The sequence below is a fragment of the Scyliorhinus torazame genome, chromosome 4 (assembly GCF_047496885.1).
Source record: "Scyliorhinus torazame isolate Kashiwa2021f chromosome 4, sScyTor2.1, whole genome shotgun sequence".
Lineage (NCBI taxonomy): Eukaryota > Metazoa > Chordata > Chondrichthyes > Carcharhiniformes > Scyliorhinidae > Scyliorhinus > Scyliorhinus torazame.
This window is the reverse complement of record NC_092710.1, coordinates 47,079,676-47,105,279: the sequence shown is the minus strand read 5'-3', so window position 1 is coordinate 47,105,279 and position 25,604 is coordinate 47,079,676. Positions and strand designations below refer to the sequence as shown.

Here is a 25,604-nt window from a genome sequence, read left to right as displayed (position 1 = left end):
TCCATCTCATCGACTCCATTGCATTTACTCCTCACTTCAGCTCTGATTAAGGATCACACGGATTTGAAACGCTGGGTACTGGCTCCACATATATCCTCTGAATTTTTGAGCTTCAATCCTATCATGTTTAGCTTCTCATGCAGATTCGCAACATCCGCAGTATTTTCTTTGAATGCATGACAGGATTTACCTCCGGTAATCCTGAAGGAACATTTTGAATGTTTTTTAGCGACATCTGTGAGCAACGATTGAATGATTAATTGATTTACTGTGTCGAAGAGTGACCCGGACTCGAAATGTTAACTCGGTTCTCTCTTCACAGGTGGTGCCAGACCCGCTGAGATTTTCCATCATTTCCTGATTTTCTTTCAGATTTTACATCCGCAGTAATTTGCTTTTATATTGAACGATTTATGTTGCTGCACGTTTGCAAGAACGACTCGGGCGGGATAAAGGATGGGGTTATTTTCCATGATGATGTGGTGCTGACAGATCTATTTTTATCCTGAAACTTTGCGATTTGCATAATTTGCTAGTTTACTAGATGAATTTATTTACATTCACACTCTGCCATAACAAACACCAGATGATACCTTTTATTCCCTCTCTCAAAATACAATCTTTGTCTCTGTAGCCTCCCACTCATATCTCACCGAGCTAAACGTAATCTTCAAAGTCTTGAAGTCCCAGTGCAGGTCCCTGGGTAAGCAGTTGTCACATCACAAGTCACTGGTAAAAAGTGAGTACAAGCTGAAGAATTTGAGAAAGGAAGCCAAAGGGAGGCTGCCAGTCTGCTTGCGAGTGAAATGTGCTGGTGAGGCTGAATTACCATTGAAGGAAATTCAAAATATACAATATGAGACTTTGAAGTGAGCTATCAGACTGCGTTTGGAATGGGCCCTGGAAGTGCAGTCGGTAGAGCATCTGACTTTTAATCTGAAGATCGATGGGTTTAAGTCCCTGCCTGGGCTTCAACTTTGTCTCAAGGCGTTTTTGTTCCCAATGAACGACAGGAAAAAAGAATAAAGAATGCAGGGTGATTTTGGGAAAGTGGATGAACTGTGACAACGTCGTGTTTGCCAAATTGCAATTGGCATCGATAACTTTCAAGAATTTCTGCTAGATTTTCAGTTAATGTATAAACTCTCTCCTGGTCTTGTCCTGCATTGTATCACAATAGTTTTGTGGTCATGTTTAATTACTTCAAATTCACAAAATATTTCCTGTTTGTTTACTTCTCCCTGCAGAATGCTATAATCTAATAACTTTCAGAAATAACAGCAATCTTTGCAGTTTCAAAAGTCCAGTGCCAATGAAATTTGCACTCTCAAAGTCAGCATGAGAAATCAACAATACTGAGCGGTAATCAAAATAATGGAAATCTGCTCCAAACTTGCAGAGCTGGTGTGCAAGTAGGCGCTGTGGGTTAAATGGTTAAAGCGCCTGTCTAGTAAACAGGGGATCTTGAGTTCAAATCTCAGCAGTTCCTTTACACCTTTCTGTCAAAACAAGTAACCTGTTATGAAAAGCTCCCAATTTAATGGTGAATGCAGAGTTTATTGGCAAAGTCTCCATGGCACTAGCCTTGAAAATGCCCACCCTACTCTTATGTCAAACCTTTCATAGCTCCATTTTTCATGCAACTTCCATTTTCTCATCTACTCCATCTCATCTACTCCATTGCATTTACTCCTCACTTCAGCTCTGATTAAGGATCACACGGATTTGAAATGTTAACGCTATGTCTGGCTCCACATATATCCTCTCAATTTTTGAGCTTCAATCCTATCATGTTTAGCTTCTCATGCAGATTCGCAACATCCGCAGTATTTTCTTTCAATGCATGACAGGATTTACCTCCGGTAATCCTGAAGGAACATTTTGAATGTTTTTTAGCGACATCTGTGAGCAACGATTGAATGATTAATTGATTTACTGTGACGAAGAGTGACCCGGACTCGAAATGTTAACTCGGTTCTCTCTTCACACATGGTGCCAGACCCGCTGAGATTTTCCATCATTTCCTGTTTTTCTTTCAGATTTTACATCCGCGGTAATTTGCTTTTATATTGAACGATTTATGTTGCTGCACGTTTGCAAGAACGACTCGGGCGGGATAATGGATGGGGTTATTTTCCATGATGATGTGGTGCTGACAGATCTATTTATATCCTGAAACTTTGCGATTTGCATAATTTGCTAGTTTACTAGATGAATTTATTTACGTTCACACTCTGCCACAACAAACACCAGATGATACCTTTTATTCCCTTTCTCAAAATACAATCTTTGTCTCTGTAGCCTCCCACTCAGATCTCACCGAACTAAACGTAATCTTCAAAGTCTTGAAGTCCCAGTGCAGGTCCCTGGGTAAACAGTTGTCACATCACAAGTCACTGGTAAAAAGCGAGAACACGCTGAAGAATTTGAGAAAGGAAGCCAAAGGGAGGCTGCCAGTCTGCTTGCGAGGGAAATGTGCTGGTGAGGCTGAATTACCATTGAAGGAAATTCAAAATATACAATATGAGACTTTGAAGTGAGCTATAAGACTGCGTTTGGAATGGGCCCTGGAAGCGCAGTCGGTAGAGCATCTGACTTTTAATCTGAAGATCGATGGGTTTAAGTCCCTGCCTGGGCTTCAACTTTGTCTCAAGGCGTCTTTGTTCCCAATGAACGACAGGAAAAAAGAATAAAGAATGCAGGATGATTTGGTGAAAGTGGATGAACCGTGACGTCGTGTTTGCCAAATTGCAATTGCCGTCGACAACTTTCAACAATTTCTGCTAGATTTTCAGATAATGTAAAAACTCTATCCTGGTCTTGTCCTGCATTATACCACGATAGTTTTGTGGTCATGTTTAATTACTTCCAATTCACAAAATATTTCCTGTTTGTTTACTAGTCCCTGCTATAATCTAATAACTTTCTGAAATAACTGCAATTTTTGCGGTTTCAAAAGTCCAGTGCCAATGAAATTTGCACTCTCAAAGTCAACATGAGAAATCAACAATACTGAGCGGTAATCAAAATAATGGAAATCTGCTCCAAACTTGCAGAGCTAGTGTGCAAGTAGGTGCTGTGGCTTAGATGGTTAAAGCGCCTGTCTAGTAAACAGGAGATCCTGAGTTCAAATCTCAGCAGTGCATTTATACCTTTACGTCAAAACAAGTAACCTGTTATGAAAAGCTCCCATTTAATGGTGAATGCAGAGTTTATTGGCAAAATCTCCATGGAACGAACCGTGAAGATGCCCTTCCTACTCTTATGTCAAACCTTTCATAGCTCCATTTTTCACGCAAGTTCCATTTTCTCACCTACTCCATCTCATCTACTCCATTGCATTTACTCCTCACTTCAGCTCTGATTAAGGATCACACGCATTTGAAATGTTAACTCTGTGTCTAGCTCCACATATATCCTCTGAATTTTTGAGCTTCAATCCTATCATGTTTAGCTTCTCATGCAGATTCGCAACATCCGCAGTATTTTCTTTGAATGTATGACATGATTTACCTCCGGTAATCCTGAAGGAACATTTTGATTGTTTTTTAGCGACATCTGTGAGCAACGATTGAATGATTAATTGATTTACTGGGACGAAGAGTGACCCGGACTCGAAATGTTAACTCGGTTCTCTCTTCACAGGTGGTGCCAGACCCGCTGAGATTTTCCATCATTTCCTGTTTTTCTTTCAGATTTTACATCCGCAGTAATTTGCTTTTATATTAAACGATTTATGTTGCTGCACGTTTGCAAGAACGACTCGGGCGGTATAAAGGATGGGGTTATTTTCCATGATAATGTGGTGCTGACAGATCTATTTATATCCTGAAACTTTGCGATTTGCATAATTTGCTTTTACTAGATGAATTTATTTACGTTCACACACTGCCACAACAAACACCAGATGATATCTTTTTTTCCCTCTCTCAAAATACAATCTTTGTCTCTGGAGCTTCCCACTCAGATCTCACCGAACTAAACGTAATCTTCAAAGTCTTGAAGTCCCAGTGCAGGTCCCTGGGTAAACAGTTGTCACATCACAAGTCACTGGTAAAAAGCGAGTAGAAGCTGAAGAATTTGAGAAAGGAAGCCAAAGAGAGGCTGCCGGTCTGCTTGCGAGGGAAATGTGCTGGTGAGGCTGAATTACCATTGAAGGAAATTCAAAATATACAATATGAGACTTTGAAGTGAGCTATAAGACTGCGTTTGGAATGGGCCCTGGAAGCGCAGTCGGTAGAGCATCTGACTTTTAATCTGAAGATCGATGGGTTTAAGTCCCTGCCTGGGCTTCAACTTTGTCTCAAGCCGTTTTTGTTCCCAATGAACGACAGGAAAAAAGAATAAAGAATGCAGGGTGATTTTGGGAAAGTGGATGAACTGTGACAACGTCGTGTTTGCCAAATTGCAATTGGCGTCGACAACTTTCAAGAATTTCTTCTAGATTTTCAGTTAATGTATAAACTCTCTCCTGGTCTTGTCCTGCATTGTATCACAATAGTTTTGTGGTCATGTTTAATTACTTCAAATTCACAACATATTTCCTGTTTGTTTACTTTTCCCTGCAGAATGCGATAATCTAATCACTTTCAGAAATAACAGCAATTTTTGCAGTTTCAAAAGTCCAGTGCCAATTAAATTTGCACTCTCAAAGTCAGCATGAGAAATCAACAATACTGAGCGGTAATCAAAATAATGGAAATCTGCTCCAAACTTGCAGAGCTGATGTGCAAGTAGGCGCTATGGCTTAGATGGTTAAAGCGCCTATCTAGTAAACAGGAGATCCTGAGTTCAAATCTCAGCAGTGCATTTATACCTTTACGTCAAAACAAGTAACCTGTTATGAAAAGCTCCCAATTTAATGGTGAATGCAGAGTTTATTGGCAAAATCTCCATGGCAGTAACCTTGAAAATGCCCACCCTACTCTTACGTCAAACCTTTCATAGCTCCATTTTTCACGCAACTTCCATTTTCTCATCTACTCCATCTCATCTACACCATTGCATTTACTCCTCACTTCAGCTCTGATTAAGGATCACACGGATTTGAAATGTTAACGCTGTGTCTGGCTCCACATATATCCTCTCAATTTTTGAGCTTCAATTCGATCATGTTTAGCTTCTCATGCAAATTGGCAACATCCGCAGTATTTTCTTTGAATGCATGACAGGATTTACCTCCGGTAATCCTGAAGGAACATTTTGAATGTTTTTTAGCGACATCTGTGAGCAACGATTGAATGATTAATTGATTTACTGTGTCGAAGAGTGACCCGGACTCGAAATGTTAACTCGGTTCTCTCTTCACACATGGTGCCAGACCCGCTGAGATTTTCCATCATTTCCTGATTTTCTTTCACATTTTACATCCGCAGTAATTTGCTTTTATCTTGAACGATTTATGTTGCTGCACGTTTTCAAGAACGACTCGGGCAGGATAAAGGATGGGGTTATTTTCCATGATGATGTGGTGCTGACAGATCTATTTTTATCCTGAAACTTTGCGATTTGCATAATTTGCTAGTTTACTAGATGAATTTATTTACGTTCACACTCTGCCATAACAAACACCAGATGATACCTTTTATTCCCTCTCTCAAAATACAATCTTTGTCTCTGTAGCCTCCCACTCAGATCTCACCGAACTAAACGTAATCTTCAAAGTCTTGAAGTCCCAGTGCAGGTCCCTGGGTAAACAGTTGTCACATCACAAGTCACTGGAAAAAAGTGAATACAAGCTGAAGAATTTGAGAAAGGAAGCCAAAGGGAGGCTGCCAGTCTGCTTGCGAGTGAAATGTGCTGGTGAGGCTGAATTACCATTGAAGGAAATTCAAAATATACAATATGAGACTTTGAAGTGAGCTATAAGACTGCGTTTGGAATGGGCCCTGGAAGCGCAGTCGGTAGAGCATCTGACTTTTAATCTGAAGATCGATGGGTTTAAGTCCCTGCCTGGGCTTCAACTTTGTCTCAAGGCGTCTTTGTTCCCAATGAACGACAGGAAAAAAAAATAAAAAATGCAGGGTGATTTTGGGAAAGTGGATGAACCGTGACAACATCGTGTTTGCCAAATTGCAATTGCCGCCGACAACTTTCAAGAATTTTTGCTAGATTTTCAGTTAATGTCAAAACTCTCTCCTGGTCTTGTCCTGCATTATACCACTATAGTTTTGTGGTCATATTTAATTACTTCCAATTCACAAAATATTCCCTGTTTGTTTACTAGTCCCTGCAGAATGCTATAATCTAATAACTTTCAGAAATAACTGCAATTTTTGCAGTTTCAAAAGTCCAGTGCCAATGAAATTTGCACTCTCAAAGTCAGCATGAGAAATCAACAATACTGAGCGGTAATCAAAATAATGGAAATCTGCTCCAAACTTGCAGAGCTGGTCTGCCAGTAGGTGCTGTGGCTTAGATGGTTAATGCGCCTCAGCAGTGCCTTCATACCTTTATGTCAAAACAAGTAACCTGTTATGAAAAGCTCCAATTTAATGGTGAATGCTGATTTTATTGGCAAAATCTCCATGGCACTAACCTTGAAGATGCCCTCCCTACTCTTATGTCAAACCTTTCATAGCTCCATTTTTCACGCAACTTCCATTTTCTCATCTACTCCATTGCATTTACTCCTCACTTCAGCCCTGATTAAGGATCACACGGATTTGAAATGATAACTCTGTGTCTGGCTCCACATATATCCTCTGAATTTTTGAGCTTCAATCCTATCATGTTTAGCTTCTCATGCAGATTCGCAACATCCGCAGTATTTTATTTGAATGCATGACAGGATTTACCTCCGGTAATCCTGAAGGAACATTTTGAATGTTTTTTAGCGACATCTGTGAGCAACGATTGAATGATTAATTGATTTACTCTGACGAAGAGTGACCCGGACTCGAAATGTTAACTCGGTTCTCTCTTCACAGATGGTGCCAGGCCCGCTGAGATTTTCCATCATTTCCTGTTTTTCCTTCAGATTTTACATCCCAGTAATTTGCTTTTATATTGAACGATTTATGTTGCTGCACCTTTGCAAGAACGACTCGGGCGGGATAAAGGATGGGGTTATTTTCCATGATGATGTGGTGCTGACAGATCTATTTATATCCTGAAACTTTGCGATTTGCATAATTTGCTAGTTTACTAGATGAATTTATTTACATTCACACTCTGCCACAACAAACACCAGATGATACCTTTTATTCCCTCTCTCAAAATACAATCTTTGTCTCTGTAGCTTCCCACTCAGATCTCACCGAACTAAACGTAATCTTCAAAGTCTTGAAGTCCCAGTGCAGGTCACTGGGTAAACAGTTGTCACATCACAAGTCACTGGTAAAAAGCGAGTACAAGCTGAAGTATTTGAGAAAGGAAGCCAAAGGGAGGCTGCCGGTCTGCTTGCGAGGGAAATGTGCTGGTGAGGCTGAATTACCATTGAAGGAAATTCAAAATATACAATATGAGACTTTGAAGTGAGCTATAAGACATTGTTTGGAATGGGCCCTGGAAGCGCAGTCGGTAGAGCATCTGACTTTTAATCTGAAGATCGATGGGTTTAAGTCCCTGCCTGGGCTTCAAGTTTGTCTCAAAGCGTTTTTGTTCCCAATGAACGACAGGAAAAAAAAATAAAGAATGCAGGGTGATTTTGGGAAAGTGGATGAACCGTGACAACGTCGTGTTTGCCAAATTGCAATTGCTGTCGACAACTTTCAAGAATTTCTGCTAGATTTTCAGTTAATGTAAAAACTCTCTCCTGGTCTTGTCCTGCATTATACCACTGTAGTTTTGTAGTCATGTTTAATTACTTCCAATTCACAAAATATTTCCTGTTTGTTTACTTCTCCCTGCAGAATGCTATAATCTAATAACTTTCAGAAATAACTGCAATTTTTGCTGTTTCAAAAGTCCAGTGCCGATGAAATTTGCACTCTCAAAGTCAGCATGAGAAATCAACAATACTGAGCGGTAATCAAAATAATGGAAATCTGCTCCAAACTTGCAGAGGTGGTCTGAAAGTAGGTGCTGTGGCTTAGATGGTTAAAGTGCTTGTCTAGTAAATAGGAGATCTAGAGTTCAAATCTCAGCAGTGAATTTATACCTTTACGTCAAAACAAGCAACCTGTTGTGAAAAGCTCCCACTTTAATGGTGAGTGCAGAGTTTATTGGCAAAATCTCCATGACACTAACCTTGAAGATCCCCTCCCTACTCTTATGTCAAACCTTTCATAGCTCCATTTATCACTAAACTTCCATTTTCTCATCTACTCCATTGCATTTACTCCTCACTTCAGCTCTGATTAAGGATCACACGGATTTGAAATGTTAACTCTGTGTCTGGCTCCACATATATCCTCTGAAATTTTGAGCTTCAATCCTATCATGTTTCGCTTCTCATGCAGATTCGCAACATCCGCAGTATTTTCTTTGAATGCATGACAGGATTTACCTCCGGTAATCCAGAAGGAACATTTTGAATGTTTTTTAGCGACATCTGTGAGCAACGATTGAATGATTAATTGATTTACTGTGACGAAGAGTGACCCGGACTCGAAATGTTAACTCGGTTCTCTCTTCACAGGTGGTGCCAGACCCGCTGAGATTTTCCGTCATTTCCTGTTTTTCTTTAAGATTTTACATCCGCAGTAATTTGCTTTCATATTGAACGATTTATGTTGCTGCACGTTTGCAAGAAGGACTCGGGCGGGATAAAGGATGGGGTTATTTTCCATGATGATGTGGTGCTGACAGATCTATTTATATCCTGAAACTTTGCGATTTGCATAATTTGCTAGTTTACTAGATGAATTTATTTACATTCACACTCTGCCACAACAAACACCAGATGATACCATTTATTCCCTCTCTCAAAATACAACCTTTGTCTCTGTGGCTTCCCACTCAGATCTCACCGAACTAAACGTAATCATCAAAGTCTTGAAGTCTCAGTGCAGGTCCCTGAGTAAACAGTTGTCACATCACAAGTCACTGGTAAAAAGCGAGTATAAGCTGAAGAATTTGAGAAAGAAAGCCAAAGGGAGGCTGCCGGTCTGCTTGCGAGGGAAATGAGCTGGTGAGGCTGAATTACCATTGAAGGAAATTCATAAGATACAATATGAGACTTTGAAGTGATCTATAAGACTGTGTTTGGAATGGGCCCTGGTAGCTCAGTCGGTAGAGCATCTAACTTTTCATCTGAAGATCGATGGGTTTAAGTCCCTGTCTGGGCTTCAACTTTGTTGCAAGGCGTTTGCTTCCCAATGAGCGACAGGAATAAAGAATGCAGGGTGATTTTCGGAAAGTGGATGAACCGTGACAACGTCGTGTTGCCAAATTGCAATTGCCGTCTACAAATTTCAAGAATTTTTGCTAGATATTCAGTTCATGTAAAAACTCTCTCCTGGTCTTGTCCTGCATTATAACACGATAGTTTTGTGGTCATGTTTAATTACTTCCATTTCACAAAATATTTCCTGTTTGTTTACTTCTTCCCTGCAGAATGCTATAATCTAATAACTTTCAGAAATAACTGCAATTTTTACAGTTTCAAAAGTCCAGTGCCGATGAATATTTTAATTTGCACTCTCAAAGTCAGCATGAGAAATCAACAATCCTGAGGTGTAATCAAAATAATGGAAATCTGTTCCAAACTTGCAGACCAGATTTGCAAGTTGGTACTGTGGCTTAGATGCTTAAGGTGCCTGTCTAGTAAACAGGCGATCCTGAGATCGAATCTCAGCAGTGCCTTTACACCTTTACGTCAGAACAGGTAACCTGTGAAGAAAAGCACCTATTTAATGGTGAATGCACAATGTATGGCACTAACCTTGAAGGTGCTTTCACTACTCTTTTGTCAAACCTTTCATAGCTCCATTTTTCCCACAACTTCCATTTTCTCATCTAATCCATTGCATTTACTCCTCACTTCAGCTCTGATTAAGGATCTCACGGATTTGAAATGTTAACTCTGTGTCTGGCTCCACATATATTTTCTGATTTATTGAGCTTCAATCCTATCATGTTTAGCTGCTCATGCAGATTTGCAACATCCGCAGTATTTTCTTTGAATGCATGACAGGATTTACCTCCGGTAATCCAGAAGGAACTTTTTGAATGTTTTTTAGCGATATCTGTGAGCAACGATTGAATGATTAATTCATTTACTATGACGAAGAGTGACCCGGACTCGAAATGTTATCTCGGTTCTCTCTTCACAGGTGGTGCCAGACCCGCTGAGATTTTCCATCATTTCCTGTTTTTCTTTCAGATTTTACATCCGCAGTAATTAGCTTTTATATTGAACGATTAATGTTGCTGCACGTTTGCAAGAACGACTCGGGCGGGATAAAGGATGGGGTTATTTTCCATGATGCTGTGGTGGTGACAGATCTATCTATATCCTGAAAATTTTTCGATTTGCATAATTTGCTAGTTTACTAGATGAATTTATTTGCGTTCACACTCTGCCACAACAAATACCAGATGATACCTTTTATTCCCTCTCTCAAAATACAATCTTTGTCACTGTAGCTTCCCACTCAGATCTCACCGAACTAAACGTAATCTTCAAAGTCTTGAAGTCCCAGTGCAGGTCCCTGGGTAAACAGTTGTCACATCACAAGTCACTGGTAAAAAGCGAGTACAAGTTGAAGAATTTGAGAAAGAAAGCCAAAGGGAGGCTGCCGGTCTGCTTGTGAGGGAAATGTGCTGGTGAGGCTGAATGACCAGTGAAGGAAATTCAAAAGATACAATATGAGACTTTGAAGTGAGCTATGAGAACATTTTTATAATGGGCCCTGGTAGCTCAGTCGCTAGAGCATCAGACTTTTAATCTGATGGTCCAGGGTTCAAGTCCCTGTCAGGGCTTTGATTTTGGCTCAAGGCGTTTGCTTCCCAGTGAATGGTAGGAAATAAAAATAAAGAATGCAGGATGCTTTATGGAAAGTGGAAGAACCGTGACAACGTCGTGTTTGCCAAATTGCAACAGCCGTCCAGAATTTTCAAGAATTTTTGCTAGATTTTCAGTGAATGTAAAACTCTCTCCTTGTCTTGTCCTGCATTATACCACTGTAGTTTTCTGGCCATGTTTAATCACTTCCCAATTCGCAAAATATTTCCTGTTTGTATACTTCTTTCCTGCAGAACTGCTTTTAAATTAATAACTTTCAGAAATAACTGCAATCTTTACAGTTTCAAAAGCCCAGTGACGATGAATATTTTAGTTTGCACTCTCAAAGTCAGCAGGAGAAATCAACAATACCGATGTTTAATCAAAACAATTGAAATCTGTTCTATACTTGCAAAGTTGTCTTGCAGATTGGTGCTGTGGCTTAGATGGTTAAAGCGCCTGTTTTGTAAACAGGAGATCCTGACTTCAAATTTAAGCAGTGCTTTCATGCCTTTAGGTCCAAGCAAGTAGCCTGTGAAGCAATGCTCCCAATTTAATGATGAATGCAGAAATTGTTGGCAAAATCTCTGTGGCACCAACCTTGAAGTTTGCTTTATGTCAAACTTTATTCAAACCTTCCTTAGCTCCCATTTTTCACGCAACTTACTTTGTCCTTGTGGTGAACGTATTGCTACTACAATTCACCACTGCATTGTATTGTATTATGTTGATGCCCTTGTGGGCTCCGCCCCCTCAGGGGTGGTATATAAATCTGCAGCTTGTAGGCGGCACTCAGTACAGAGCAGTCGCAGGCAGGCACTACTAATCGTCTCGTGTGAATTGATGGTCGCATCAATTTAATAAGCTAAGATATCGCAATGGAAGCCACCCTCACACCTGATCGACTGGAACTCGACCCACAGGCAACTGAAGCCAAAGGAATCTTTTCACACTGTCTCCGCTGCTTTGAGGCCTACCTCGCCGCCTCCTCCTTGCCCGCCGTCACTGAGGCACATTAGCTGAGTCTCCTCCATGCCCGGGTGAGCCACAGAATCTCGGTACAAATCGAAGACGCGACCACATACGCAGACACGGTCGCGATCCTGAAAAGACATTACGTGAGGCCGGTGAATGAAGTGTTCGCGCGGCATCTCCTCACCGTACGTTGTCAACGCCCCGGGGAAACGCTGGAGGAACATCTACGCGACCTGAGGGTACTCACTCGAAATTTTAACTGCAAGGACGTCACGGCCTCGCAGCACATGGAACTCGCCATCCGGGACACCGATGTGGCTGGAGTCTGCTCCAACTATGTCAGACAGCGCCTGCTCGAAAAGGGCGCCCTCGGCCTAGACGAGACGGTAAAACTATCCACCTAATTAGAGGAAGCCTTCCATAGCCTAAATGCTTTCCCCTCCGACCACGCGATTTCCTCATGGGCAGCGGAGGCGTGACCATCACCCGGCCCGAGGGTGTCCCAGGTTCCTTGGTTGCGTCTTCGATTAATCCCGAGGGTGGCCCAGGCCTGTGCCGCGAGGCTGCCCGCCCAACCTGGGGGGTGGCGCCTTCCTATTTCTGCGGCCAGAACCAGCATCCCAGGCAGCGTTGCCCAGCTCGGAACACGACCTGTAGCGACTGCGGCAAGAAAGGACATTTTGCCAAAGTCTGTTTGGCCCGACCCAAAGTTTCAAAATCGCAGGCCCGACTCACAGGTCCGCAGACCCCGCAGCGTGGCTGTGTTCCTGCCGGTACCGCCCCCTTCTGATGTGTCATCCGCCTCGTGCTATCCGTGGGGGCCGCCATTTTTAACACTACCCGACACGTGCGACTCATGGGGCCGCCATCTTGGCCGATATCTTCAACGCCACCCGACACGTACGACCGACGGGGGCCGCCATTTGACCGCCATCTTCAATGCCGCCCGACACGTGCGACCGACGGGGGCCGCCATCTTAGCTGCCATCTTGGGACCACCCCGCTACCACCGACCACGCCAGCTACCCGCAGCTTGGCGCTGTCACTCTCGACCAGTCACGGCCCAAGCACCTCAAGAACTCCATGATGACCGTTTGGGTCAATGGGCACGAAACGCCCTTTCTGTTTGACTCTGGGAGCATGGAGAGCTTCATCCATCCGGACACGGTAAGGCGCTGTTCCCTCCAGATTTCCCCCGCATCCCAAACAATCTCCCTTGCTTCCGGATCACATTCAGTGCAGATCCAGGGGTACTGTGTCGCGAACCTCACGATACAGGGCGGCGAGTACGCTAATTTTAAACTATATGTCCTCCCCCATCTCTGCGCTCCTCTCCTGTTAGGACTGGATTACCAGTGCTACCTCAGAAGCCTGACCCTGAAGTTTGGCGGACCCCTACCCCCTCCCACCGTATGTAGCCTCGTGACCCTTAAGCTCGCCCCTCCCTCGCTCTTTGCGACCCGACTGTAAACCCGTCGCCACCAGGACAGTGTACAGTGCCCAGGACAGGACTTTTATCAAGTCAGAGATCCAGCGGCTCTTGAGGGAGGATATCATCGAGGCCAGTTATAGTCCCCTGGTGGTCGTCAGGACCGGGGAAAAGAACCGGATGGTTGTAGACTACAGCCAGACCATAAATCGGTACACGCAACTCGATGCGTATCGCCTTCCCCGCATAGCGGTCATGGTTAATCAGATTGCACACTATTGGGTTTTCTCCACGGTAGATCTGAAGTCCGCATACCACCAGCTTCCGATCCGCCCGGAAGACCGCCACTACACTGCCTTTGAGGTAGACGGCCGCTTCTTCCACTTCCTCAGGGTCCCCTTCGGCATCACCTAATGGGGTCTCGGTCTTCCAAAGAATGTTGGACCAAATGGTTGACCAGTACTGGCTGCGGGCCACGTTCCCGTACTTGGATAACATCACCATCTGCAGCCATGAGCAGCAGGACCACGACGCTAACCTTCAGAAGTTCCTTCAAACTGCCCAAGCCCTCAATCTCACCTACAACAAGGAGAAATGCGTTTTCCGCACCCATCCTCCAGCCATCCTCGGCTATGTCATGGAAAACGGAGTCCGAGGGCCCGACCCCGACCGCATGCGCCCCCTCCTGCAACTCCCCCTTCCCCACTGCCGCAAGGCCCTGAAAAGATGCCTGGGGTTCTTTTCATATTATGCCACGTGGGTCCCCAACTATGCGGACAAAGCCCTTCCACTTATCAAAGCCACCATCTTTCCCCTGACGACTGAGGCCCGCCTGGCCTTCAGCCGCTTCAAGGCCGCGATGCATGCAGTGGACGAGTCCATCCCCTTGCAGGTGGAGAGCGATGCGTCAGATGTCGTCCTGGCCGCTAACCTTAACCAGGCAGGCAGGCCCGTGGCCTTCTTTTCCCGTACCCTCAATGCCTCCGAGATTCGACACTCCTCTGTCGAAAAGGAAGCTCAAGCCATTGTGGAAGCTGTGCGGCATTGGAGGTTCACCCTCGTCACCGACCAACGGTCGGTAGCCTTTATGTTCAACAACACACAGCGGGGCAAGATCAAGAATGATAAAATCTTGTGGTGGGGAATCGTATTCTCCACCTAGAATTACGATATTGTGTATCGTCCGGGGAAGCTCAACGAGCCCCCAGATGCCCTGTCCCACAGCACATGCACAGTGCACAAGATGACCGACTTCGGGCCATCCACAATGACCTCTGTCACCCGGCTTCTCCACTTCATCAAGGCCCGCAACCTGCCCTACTCCACCGAGGAGGTCAGGGCCATGACCAGGGACTGCCAAGTCTGCGCTGAGTGCAAGCCGCACTTCTGTCGGCCAGACAAGGTCCACCTGGTGAAGGCATCCCGCCCCTTTGAGCGCCTCAGCGTCGATTTCAAAGGGCCCCTCCCCTCCACTGACCGCAACGTTTATTTTCTCAACGTCGTTGACGAGTACTCCTGTTTCCCCTTTGCCATCGCATGTCCCGACATGACCTCGGCCACTGTCATTAAGGCACAGCATCTTCACCCTGTTCGGTTTCCCCACTTACGTCCACAGAGACCGGTGCTCCTCGTTTATGAGCGATGAGCTGCGTCAGTACCTGCTCGGTAAGGGCATTGCCTCGAGCAGGACTACCAGCTACAACCCCCGGGGAAACGGACAGGTGGAGAGGGAGAACGTGACGGTATGGAAGGCTGTCCTTCTGGCCCTACGGTCTAGGAGTCTCCAAGTTTCCCGCTGGCAGGAGATCCACCCCGACACGCTCCGCTCCATTCAGTCGCTCCTCTGCACAGCCACGAACGAGACCCCTCACGACCGTCTGTTTGTCTTCCCCAGGAAATCCACCTCCGGGGTCTCGCTTCCGTCCTGGCTGACAACACCGGGGCCTGTCCTCCTCCGGAAGCACGTGAGGAGCCATAAGTCCGACTCACTGGTCGAGAAGGTCCACCATCGACATGCCAACCCTCAGTACGCCTACATGGCGCACCGCAACGGCCGACAAGATACAGTCTCCCTCCGGGATCTGGCACCCGCCGGTTCCCCAGCGACCATCACCTACGCTCCCCCTACGCCGAACACCGCCCCCGCCCCTACACGGCCTACACACCCCCTACCCCCATCGCCGACCCACCGTGATGAAGCTCCAGGCGACACACTCCCTGAGTCAAAGAGCCCAACACCCGTGTCTGCAGCGACGAGTTTCACACCCGTGCCCGCAGCAAAGCCGGAGCTGAGCCGATCACAGAGAACAATCAAGGCGCCGGACAGACTCGATTGTGAGCCCACTTCACCCCCGTTGGACTTCAAACAGCGGGTGAATGTGGTGAACGTATTGCTACTCCAATTCACCACTGTTCTGTATTGTATTATGTTGATGGCCTTGTGGGCTCCGCCTGTGGTTCTGCCCCCTCGGGGGTGGTATATAAATCTGCAGCCTGTGGCGGACCTCAGGAAATCCAGTAGGAACATTTTGAATGTTTGTCAGCGATGTCTGTGAGCAAAGATTGAATGATTAAATGATTTACTCTGATGAAGAGTGACCCAAACTCGAAACGTTAGCTCGGTTCTCTCTTCACAGATGCTGCCAGACCCACTGAGATTTTCCATCATTTCCTGTTTTTTTTCAGATTTCACATCTGCAGTAATTTGCCTTTTTATTGGACGATATATGTTGCTGCATGTCAGCAAGAACGATTTGGGCAGGATAAAGGATGGGGCGTTTTCCATGAAGATGTGGCGTTGACAGATCTATTTCCACCCTGAAACGTAGCGATCTGCATAATTTGCTACTTTACTGGATGAGCTTACTTGCGTTCACTCTCTGCCACAACAAACACCAGCTGGAGAGGCTGAATTACCAATGAAGGAAATTCAAACGATACAATATGAGACTTCGAAGTGAGCAATGAGAATGCATTCCCGACTGACATGGCCAAGGATCTCGGCTCCCCTCCCTAAGACCTCCCCACCCCGTCCTCCCACAGCCACCCCACAAGGAAAATGGGTCCTGGTGGTGACGACCAACCTCCACACCGCTCTGCCAGAGTCTAGGCTTGACCACACCCCACCTTTCACATCCGGCAAATTCACCATCCCCATCTTCCCCACCCCCCACCTTCTGTGTATTCCACATTCCTCATTCCCAACATTCCCCATCCCTGATGTACCACATTCCATACCTTCTCCTGTCGCCACCTTCCCAATCATGAATGTTCCACATTGGACACCTTCGCCATCCCAACCTCTGTTGATCTGGTTATAAATATGGCGGTCAATATGGCCGCCTTCCTTAATCATTATTATGTTTACATTTAGAGTCGTCAGGTATCTCTCGATACCGCCACAAGGTTCAAACCCGAATACTGATCAAAGAGCCAGTACACCAGTTAGTTAGTTCAATGTCAATACTATTTATTTACACACACAGTAAGATCTACTCATGCACAACAGTACTACAAACTAAACTATCTCTAACGCTAACGCCTATACTTAACTTCGGGCGCCCACTCAGCCAGAGGAACAATGGCCGTTGTTCGGATCTGAGGCTGTTGGGTTCGAACAGATACAGGAGAACAGCTAAGGTCGTCCGTCTGGTAGCGAGCGCTGACCTTGAACTTACTTGCTTCTGGTGATGCTGGTGGATGGGTGTCTCCGCTTTGAGAGCCGAATCCAAGGGAGCAATTCTCTCGTGGGGGTTCCTTCTTATACTTGGAGGGGCTTTGCGCATTTAGGCTGGCCTTAAACTTGGCCCCAATTAGTTGGGCCGCTTCTCGATCATTGTTATCGATCTTGTCCAAGAAAGGGGTGGGTGCCCTGATGGCTGGGCGTGAAAGGGGTGGGTGCCCTGATGGCTGGGCATGAAAGGGGTGGGTGCCCTGATGGCTGGGCCTGTCCTAGGTGGCCGTTGGCCTGGCTTTGTTTGTGTCTTTCTGGTGCCGGAATGTCTGAAAAATGAAAATGAAAATCGCTTATTGTCACAAGTAGGCTTCAAATGAAGTTACTGTGAAAAGCCCCTAGTCGCCACATTCCGGCGCCTTTTCAGGGAGACTGGTACGGGAATTGAACCGTGCTGCTGGTCTGCCTTGGTCTGCTTTAAAAGACAATGATTTAGCCCAGTCTGCTAAACCAGCCCCTGTAACTATGTATCTGTGTACATATCTGTGCACTGTATCTGTGTACTGTAACTGTGGAACTATATCAACTACCTGAGTGTTAGTCCTTTGTTTCTCGGAGACGGGCCATCAATATGCTAATCGACCCAAAGTTTCAATTCCGTCTGGTAACTGCTTCCCAAATATACATTCAGGCACTGTGCATGCTTGCTGTCCAGCAATGTCCACATTCCCCTACATTCTTTGTGTGTGTCCATTTTGTGTTCTGGAAGTGGCCATCCCAGATGGCTACACCTCCCCATCCCCTAACTTTCCCACCCTCACCATGCCAATACCCCACTCCACCCCATGGCACCAATTTCACACCCACCTGCACCAACAACACATTCCCAACCCCACCCCCTTCCTCGTCACCCAACTTTCCCATTGCCCATTTTCCCATCCCCCAACTTAACCATTCCTCAACTTGCCCCAACCCACATTTTCAATCCTCCACAATCCGCATCCACTACATTTCCCATCCTCCACATTCTCCACCCTCTCACCTTCCCATTTCCCACAAATTCCAGTCCCACCTGCCCCATCCCGCATGTTCATTAAGCCCATCTTCCACATCACCTAGTCAACCTTCCCACTCCACACACCACCTTTCCCAAACCCGCTCTTCCCCATCACCCACCTTCCACAAACTCCCATATACCACATTCCCCATCTTCCCATTCCCCACCTTCCCAATTACCCAGCTAGGCGTTAAGAAAGCTCGGGACTCAGATTTAATAAAGCGTTTATTGACTAAATGAATATATTGATAAATAAATAATAATAATGCATTGTCACAGTAATATTCCTAATATGTGAACATTCATATTCACCCTTGCCCATCCCTAACAGTTATTTTGTTTTCCCCACTCCTCCTGGCCTTTCCTTTCCGAGCATCCTGCTTCATCCTCTTGCATTTCAGCACTGCCTCACCATCTGATTGGTCTCAGATGTGTTGTTTATTAATTAATTTAATAATTGATATAACTGGGTATTTCAGCATGCTCTTCAATTGCTCTCTGAAGTTAGACTGAGTCAGGACATAAATCAGGGTGTTTGTGCAGCGACTTAAGTTCCGCAGCATATAGGCAACATTTTCAAAGATGTAACATGAATCTGCATCTAAGAGGTCATTTACATCAAAGAAATACAAAACATAAACAAACCACAGGAGGATGAATCTGCAGGATATGGAGAAGAGTAAAATCATCGACTTCCTTCTGCTCTCCATCTCCGGGTCACTGTGATTATCCCCCACGCTCTGACCTCTCAGTTGCTTACGGACCCGACTGGTCACCAAAATGTGTCTGTCAGTACGTTCAGTAGCAAAATTAAACCGAATGGTATCAGTGGCGTTAAAACCGTTGCAAATTTTCTGAATCCAATCCAAACAGGGTCAGTAAAATAGCTCCGCTTATTTGAACATTGCCATGGTACATTGTCGATAATCCTTCTAGGTTTAAATCAAAAGTAGATGAGGATGTTTTTGAATGTGAACAGAATGCCGATAATTGCTTGGACCACAGCTGCAGTTCTCTTGGTGCAATATTTAGATTTCAGCTTCTGACAACAAATGCGACAAATCGATCAAAAGTGAAAGTGACGGTGAACCAGACAGAACAGTCTGTGGCTATACAGAGCAGGACGTAGCGAACACTACACACAGGGGTGATACTTAGGAAAATCAATGGGAAATAATCAAATTCGGTTTAGTATGACCTCAGTGATAATGACCAGAAGATCCGCTGTTGCCATAGCCACCAAGTAGCGTGTGGTGCAGGTGGAGAGGCCGCACTTTCCACGGGAAATAATCAAAATTGACACCAAATTCACTGTAAAACATAAAAAGGAAAAGAGAGTGGAATTACAGAAAATATTGCCTATTCCTGAGACCAGGCAGGAAGCATTAGCCAGATAATATGTGTGGCTTACAATTGGGTCATAGCTCAATAAATCCAACCATGACTCTTGCACTGGTTTTCAGGCGGACATGAGAATAATCTTCAGACACTCAGCTTCTAATTATGTGCCGCTGTGGGCACGCTCTGAAATGCAAAGAGTTGATATCTTCAAGCACCCAGTTGATCCTTCTCCTTTCTTCCAGATGTCAAGATCCCGGTCCAGAACACAACATTGCATTGGTACGGGATGAGAATGGCAAATTTAAACAAAGAAGTAACCGCATTAACATCAAGGAAAATAACAGCAATTATTGGGTAAACAGTGTTTGAACACAAGGAAAAACTTCAACTCACGCCTCATACCTCCACGATTTCTCCATTCCAACAAAGTAACACAATAAGGTTAAAATTCTACTGATAAATAAAGTTAGCAGAACATGTTTACTTGCTTATTTGTTCAGACCTTTGGAGAGAGATTCCCTTTCAGGAACAAACTGAAAATTCATCGGTCTTGTCAGAATTCTCCTCCCAAGCTGACCACATTTGGCAAAAGTGCTGTTCAACTTAAAATTTCTCGCAGACAGCAAAACTACAGATATACCTAGCCTGCATTCATTATATCCTTGTATCCCACTAAGTTCCATGGCCTGCTTAGCTTGGACTTAGCACCACTGCCCCATGAATTACCGACACTCCGGGGAATCTCCAGCAATCGGAACACAAGTTAAAAGCTCATTTATCTGTAAAAAGAAGAGAATGGTCGGGATCAAGCATTTCCCCACCATTTGCCACTCTTAATTACAGCTTTATCAGACATACAGTCTGGATATCACAACATAGATTATTTAATAATATTACTGCAACAAATATATACCTTATCCAGGCTATTAAAACATTACTGCCACAAATATAATTATTATATGTAATATATAACAAGTTCTACATACATCAGACCTTCCCCCTAACTAGCAATATGAAGAGATTGTTTATTTTTTAAAGCCAAACTTGCAACTGCCGGTTTAAAAAATCATCCTAGCCTATGTTGAAATCATTGCATTCAACTGATCAACAGGACTCTATGCGAATGAATATGCCGCTTCCCAACAATTTCACACAAATGCTGCGTCTGTCCAAAAAGACACCTTTTATCAGCAGATTTCTGAACTTTCAGTCAGCTCTTACAAAATGTCTTTTAAAACTAATACTATTGGGGAAACGGACAGGCCCCAAATTTTCTTTGAATACCAGACGGGAACCCAGAGCTCTTTTTCTATTTGTAAAACAGTAATGAAGGGTACTTCACCCCAGGAATGATAACTCTGACCAATAAGTATATTCTATGTTAAAACACATGTTAATTTAAACACAGAATTAACAAGATTAGCATCAAATAAATAACTTTGTTAACAGGTCTTAAATAAAATAAAAAACGTGTACTTACTGTCTGCACCTAACCCACTCATTCCAATGAAGCAACCCAATACAGTTCAAATATCATTTCTACGTAAAGTTGACAAAATAGGTTACTTGCTTATCTCGGTGTAGACCTTTTGGAGAAAGAGAGACTTTTTCAACAGCAGATTCAATACACTGTGTCTTAATAGGCCCTGGCAGAATTTGCATAACTGCTGTTCAACATAAAAGCTGATTACACACTGCAAAACGACAGCAATACAAGGCTCCTCCCACTAATTTCATCATTTGTATCCCACTATAATGTCCCGTCACTTAATCAGCTAGCACAAAATACAATCTCTCATAAATGATCTATTACCCAGGGGATTTCCAGAAACAATAACAATGTTTCATTAGCTTTCTGTATGAAAAGACATAAATAGATAGAAACAGTGTTTACCTAATGTTTTACTTATCTTAAAATAAGTTTTAACAGAAACACAGTCTGGATATCATAATCAAGGTTCTTTAATAATATGACTGCAACAGATATTACCTTAACCAGGCTTTGAAGAGCATTCCTGCAACAGATATGAAATGCAATAGAAATATACCAATTCTGTACATTCCTCACACTTAACCCCTTAACAGAATGAACTAGCAATATGAAAATATGGCTTCATTTTGCATAACATTTTCAACTTTAAACACTACTCATTACTATGCACTCACATTGCTCTATATGATACATATCCCCTCATAATTATGCATGAACATTTAAACAGCAGTATAGTACATTTAAGTCTGTCTTTCCCAATTTTGACGTTCCATTCTTCTTTCATCTCAAATGATGATAAAATATCGGCATTCACATTCTCTCTTCCTGCCACATGTATACCTTTCAAGTTAAATTGTTGCAGCAATAAATTCCATCGAATTAGTATTTTGTTTCAATTTTTAAATTTCAGCAAATACTTCAATGGATTATGGTTTGTGCAAACAATTATCGCTGATGAATTTGTAGCAACATCAATGCCAAAAGGTTGCAAAGCCAATGCCAAACCCAACGCCTCCTTCTCAATGGTCGAATACATCCTTTGACGAGTATTTGGCTTTTGGGGGGTGGGGGAGCAAACAAGTCTTTCCATAGCTTCTTCATTTTCTTGTAACATAACAGCACCAAGGCCCACATCACTGGCATCAATGGCCACCTGAAATTGCTTGTGGTAATTCGGTGTGATTCAAACTGATGCGACAGCTGGCATAGTTTTCAGTTTGTCAGTACCTCCAAACGGTCAGCCATCCAAAGGAATTTCTAGTTCTTTCTTCCAAGGTCAGTCAGTTGTAAGGTGTCTTTTGTGGTGATTCCTTTATTTCCCATTCCTTTTACTTGGTGGTTATCATTTTGATCATGGATATTTTCTGAACATATACCTTTAAGGCGAAAGAGCAAGCAAGGAACTCAAACGTTGTAAAATAATGAACTGTGGAATTTTTGAACAGCAGAACTCAGACTTTGTGGCACCCGAGAGATCGGAGGTAGGCGGTTCAATTGGTTGGCTGGTAGCCAATGAATTGGCAAAGGGCCATATTCTGCCCGGTGACAGGCAATGATGGGTCCTACCTGAGTGGAATTGTTTCAGATAACCAGGACATTCGGAGCTTGGATGCTGAGTTGAGCAGCTGTGAATGTCTATCTTTCTCTTTCACGCTCTCTCTCTCTCTCTCTTCCTCCATTAATGCTGCCTAATGAAGATGTCTGTACCTGTGGAGAGGTTCTTTAGACTTGGATGAATCTGTAGTGAAAACCATTATGGACTGAAAACACAAACCGCAATCTGAAGGCCTAGACTGGAGAAAGGTGTACGAGAAGGCTAACGTATGAAAAAGCTGAACTATAATACAACCATTTGAAACAAAGACCCTTATCCTTTTACTTCCATCATTGTATTTACACCTTTTTCCCCTCTGTGTTTGTTTGTCAGTCTTGCGTTTGTGTGTACAGAGAGTGGGGGTGAGATAAAGAGGTGGATTAGTAATTAGATAATAGTTAACCACGTTCATCTACTGCATAGTTAATTATAGTTATTGTTATTAATTTTTCAAAATGTGTTTACATTTACAAACCTGATGACTGTCGTCTTTTGTCAGCGACAGTCCAGAGCCCGCGGATATTTTCGAAGAATTAATTGTCAATTTAAATTGTGCTGCGACTCAGGGTAAAGTGAGGCTGGAATTGACCGCGCACTAGCCCAGGGTGGCGGAACACAGTGGAACAACCATCGTGGTGAAATGTGGCGTGGGGTTTCTGCCAAAAGGAACACGTGCCCAGAAATCTCAGAAGTTCTCTTCTCATCGATGGCATTGTGAAGTGCCCAATCGCTTTTAAGTTTCTCATTCCATGCGTTAATCTGACCATGAGCAACAATGTGGCTAAATAATGTGGTTTCATTTTGGTAAACAGACGTTGAATCAGGTTTGCCACCAAATGATTCCACTGTGGACAATCGAGCAAATCCTTCAGATGTTCCAAAAGCTCCTTTCGCAGAGACCTGAACACCACAAAACCTGCAGTGTACACTGCACAATTGTGTAGTCCAGTTAGTCTTCACAATGTTGCTCACGCATTATTCATTCCAAATGGCACCACTTTAAACTGATGCAGGCCATTTGGTGATACAAAAGCCAGAATCTCTATCACCCTGTCTGTTAAAGGTACTTGTCAGTATACGTTTAGTAAATAAACTTTGATATTACTCTTTGCTTGTGCAACACACAATCATTTTGTTCCATCTGGTTTTGGTACCATCACAATAGTTGATCTCCAATCGTTGTAATTGACTTCAATGATATTCTTAAGGGTGCTTGCAATCTCCTTTTGTATCTGAACAATCTTTGTATCGGTAGCTATCTAAAATGGCCACCTGCAAAGGATCATGGGAATTGTGGTCAGCTTGGACACAGACAGGTACACAGCCTCTGTGTATTGTGCAAAGAAGCCAGGCCTGACTGAAACTTATATCCACTAAGAGTCAATCACCATGTCCCCCAGCACACTCAAGTTTGAATCAAGGTGTTACAACGGTAGCAGACTAACTGGCGCCACTTCCTGTTATTTGGAAAGGCCGATGTGCCTATGACAATGGTAGCTAGGACCTGCCCAGCCACCGAGGTATCCGCCCCTAAATGACTAGGGTCAAAGAGTGTGATCGAAACCCTATCGATCTACTGGATCTGCAGTTAGGACCGCCCAAAGGGGGCAAAAGCCCAGGGGGATAAGAAGAACTGCAAACCGAAAGATCGGCCTCTTTTGAACCAGCCTGTGTGTGACCAATTGCAACATATCAACTAGCCAACTTCAAGGACCCGTGATCGCTACCAGAAGGACGAGTCCAGCCGAGATGAACCTGAAGACTTCCAACCGACCCACGTGGACACAGATAAAGGCCTGATCTCTCGCACAGAGCCAGTCACCCCGAAGTGAAGTAAAGGTCATCTTTGGGATTAGGTCTAATTTAGTGCGTAGTCGCGTGTATCATTGCATATAGATGTAAGTCTTGTGTTATTCAGAAAACTGTCTTTGAACTAATACTCCAGTCGTGCGGTCATTCAGTCAATACAGGAAACAGCTTGTGGTTCACAGAGAAATAACGATGTCAACACAGTCAATATGGATGTTGTCTTTAAAGTCTGATTCCACTTTTCAAATGCCACCTTTCTAAAGCTCCTTCTGATGCTGGATGATGCACTTTATTCCTCAGCTATTAATAACTTCCCTGAATAATGTTGCCATAAAATTGGATCCCTGATCCGACGAGATATCTTTTGGTAGCCCGTTTGTGGCAAAAACAAAGTTAAGTCCTCTACAATCTTTTTTGCTGTAATATTTTGCAACAGAATTGCTTCCGGAAATCTAGCAAACACACCCATTATTGTCAACAAACATTGATTTATTTTTAACGTCTTAACAATTGAGGCCTCAACAAATGTTTCCTCAAATGCAAGAATGGGTATTAAGGTAGCTGGCTTGATTGTTGTTTAAGATTTTCCAATACCAATCAAGTATGACATGTATGGCAAAGTTCAACGACATCCCGCTGCAGGACAGGCCAATGAAAATGTTTTTGTATATTTGCTGGAGTTGTCCTTACTCCTAAATGACCCCCTACAGGAATCTCATGTGCTACCCACAGAACTTCATTTCTATAACGCACTGTTAATACCATGTGATCAAGCTCTGACCTTTTATCATCAACCTGAGCATTTAAAGGGCTTCACTTCCTTATTAATACATTATTTATTGTGTAATAACACTCCTGGCTACTCAGATTCTATCTCTGTGTATGCTTTCTGATCAACTTTATCTCTGAATTCCTCTGTTGTAATTCTCCTAATTTTCTGGAACTAAAGATATGCGGAATTTTGCGGTCCACCAGTCCTGCACGTCGCACCCCCGTCGGCAGCAGGATTCCCCATTCCCGTAGCTGGCCAATGGAGTACCCGATTGTGGGCCGACCCTCGCCGTCAGCAAACGTGCGGGTGTGGGTGTGCTACCGGCGGGCCGGAGGATCCGCTGACAGAGAATTCCACAGCTGAACTCCACCCTCCACTTGCTCTTGTTCTTTATCAGTCATCTGGTTAAGGGCTGGACCTGATAAATGAACCTCAATTTCGCTATCCGTACTCCTTGTTTTCTCCGCCTCATGTCTCAACCTGTGACTTTGTGATTTTATTCCCACACAATCTCGTAACACCACTCGGATATGATTCTTGAAACACCTCAGTCGCTTCACTTTCCACTGCCTTT

At 43.9% G+C, this 25,604-nt stretch overlaps 2 non-coding genes across 2 annotated transcripts; both read left to right on the top strand.

Moving 5' to 3' along the window:
* Positions 1–3,064: 3,064 nt before the first annotated feature.
* On the top strand, positions 3,065–3,146 carry trnat-agu (transfer RNA threonine (anticodon AGU)). Its single transcript has one exon. It is a non-coding gene; the product is annotated as a tRNA-Thr (tRNA).
* Positions 3,147–10,793: 7,647 nt separating this feature from the next.
* On the top strand, positions 10,794–10,866 carry trnak-uuu (transfer RNA lysine (anticodon UUU)). Its single transcript has one exon. It is a non-coding gene; the product is annotated as a tRNA-Lys (tRNA).
* The last annotated feature ends 14,738 nt before the right edge of the window (positions 10,867–25,604 follow it).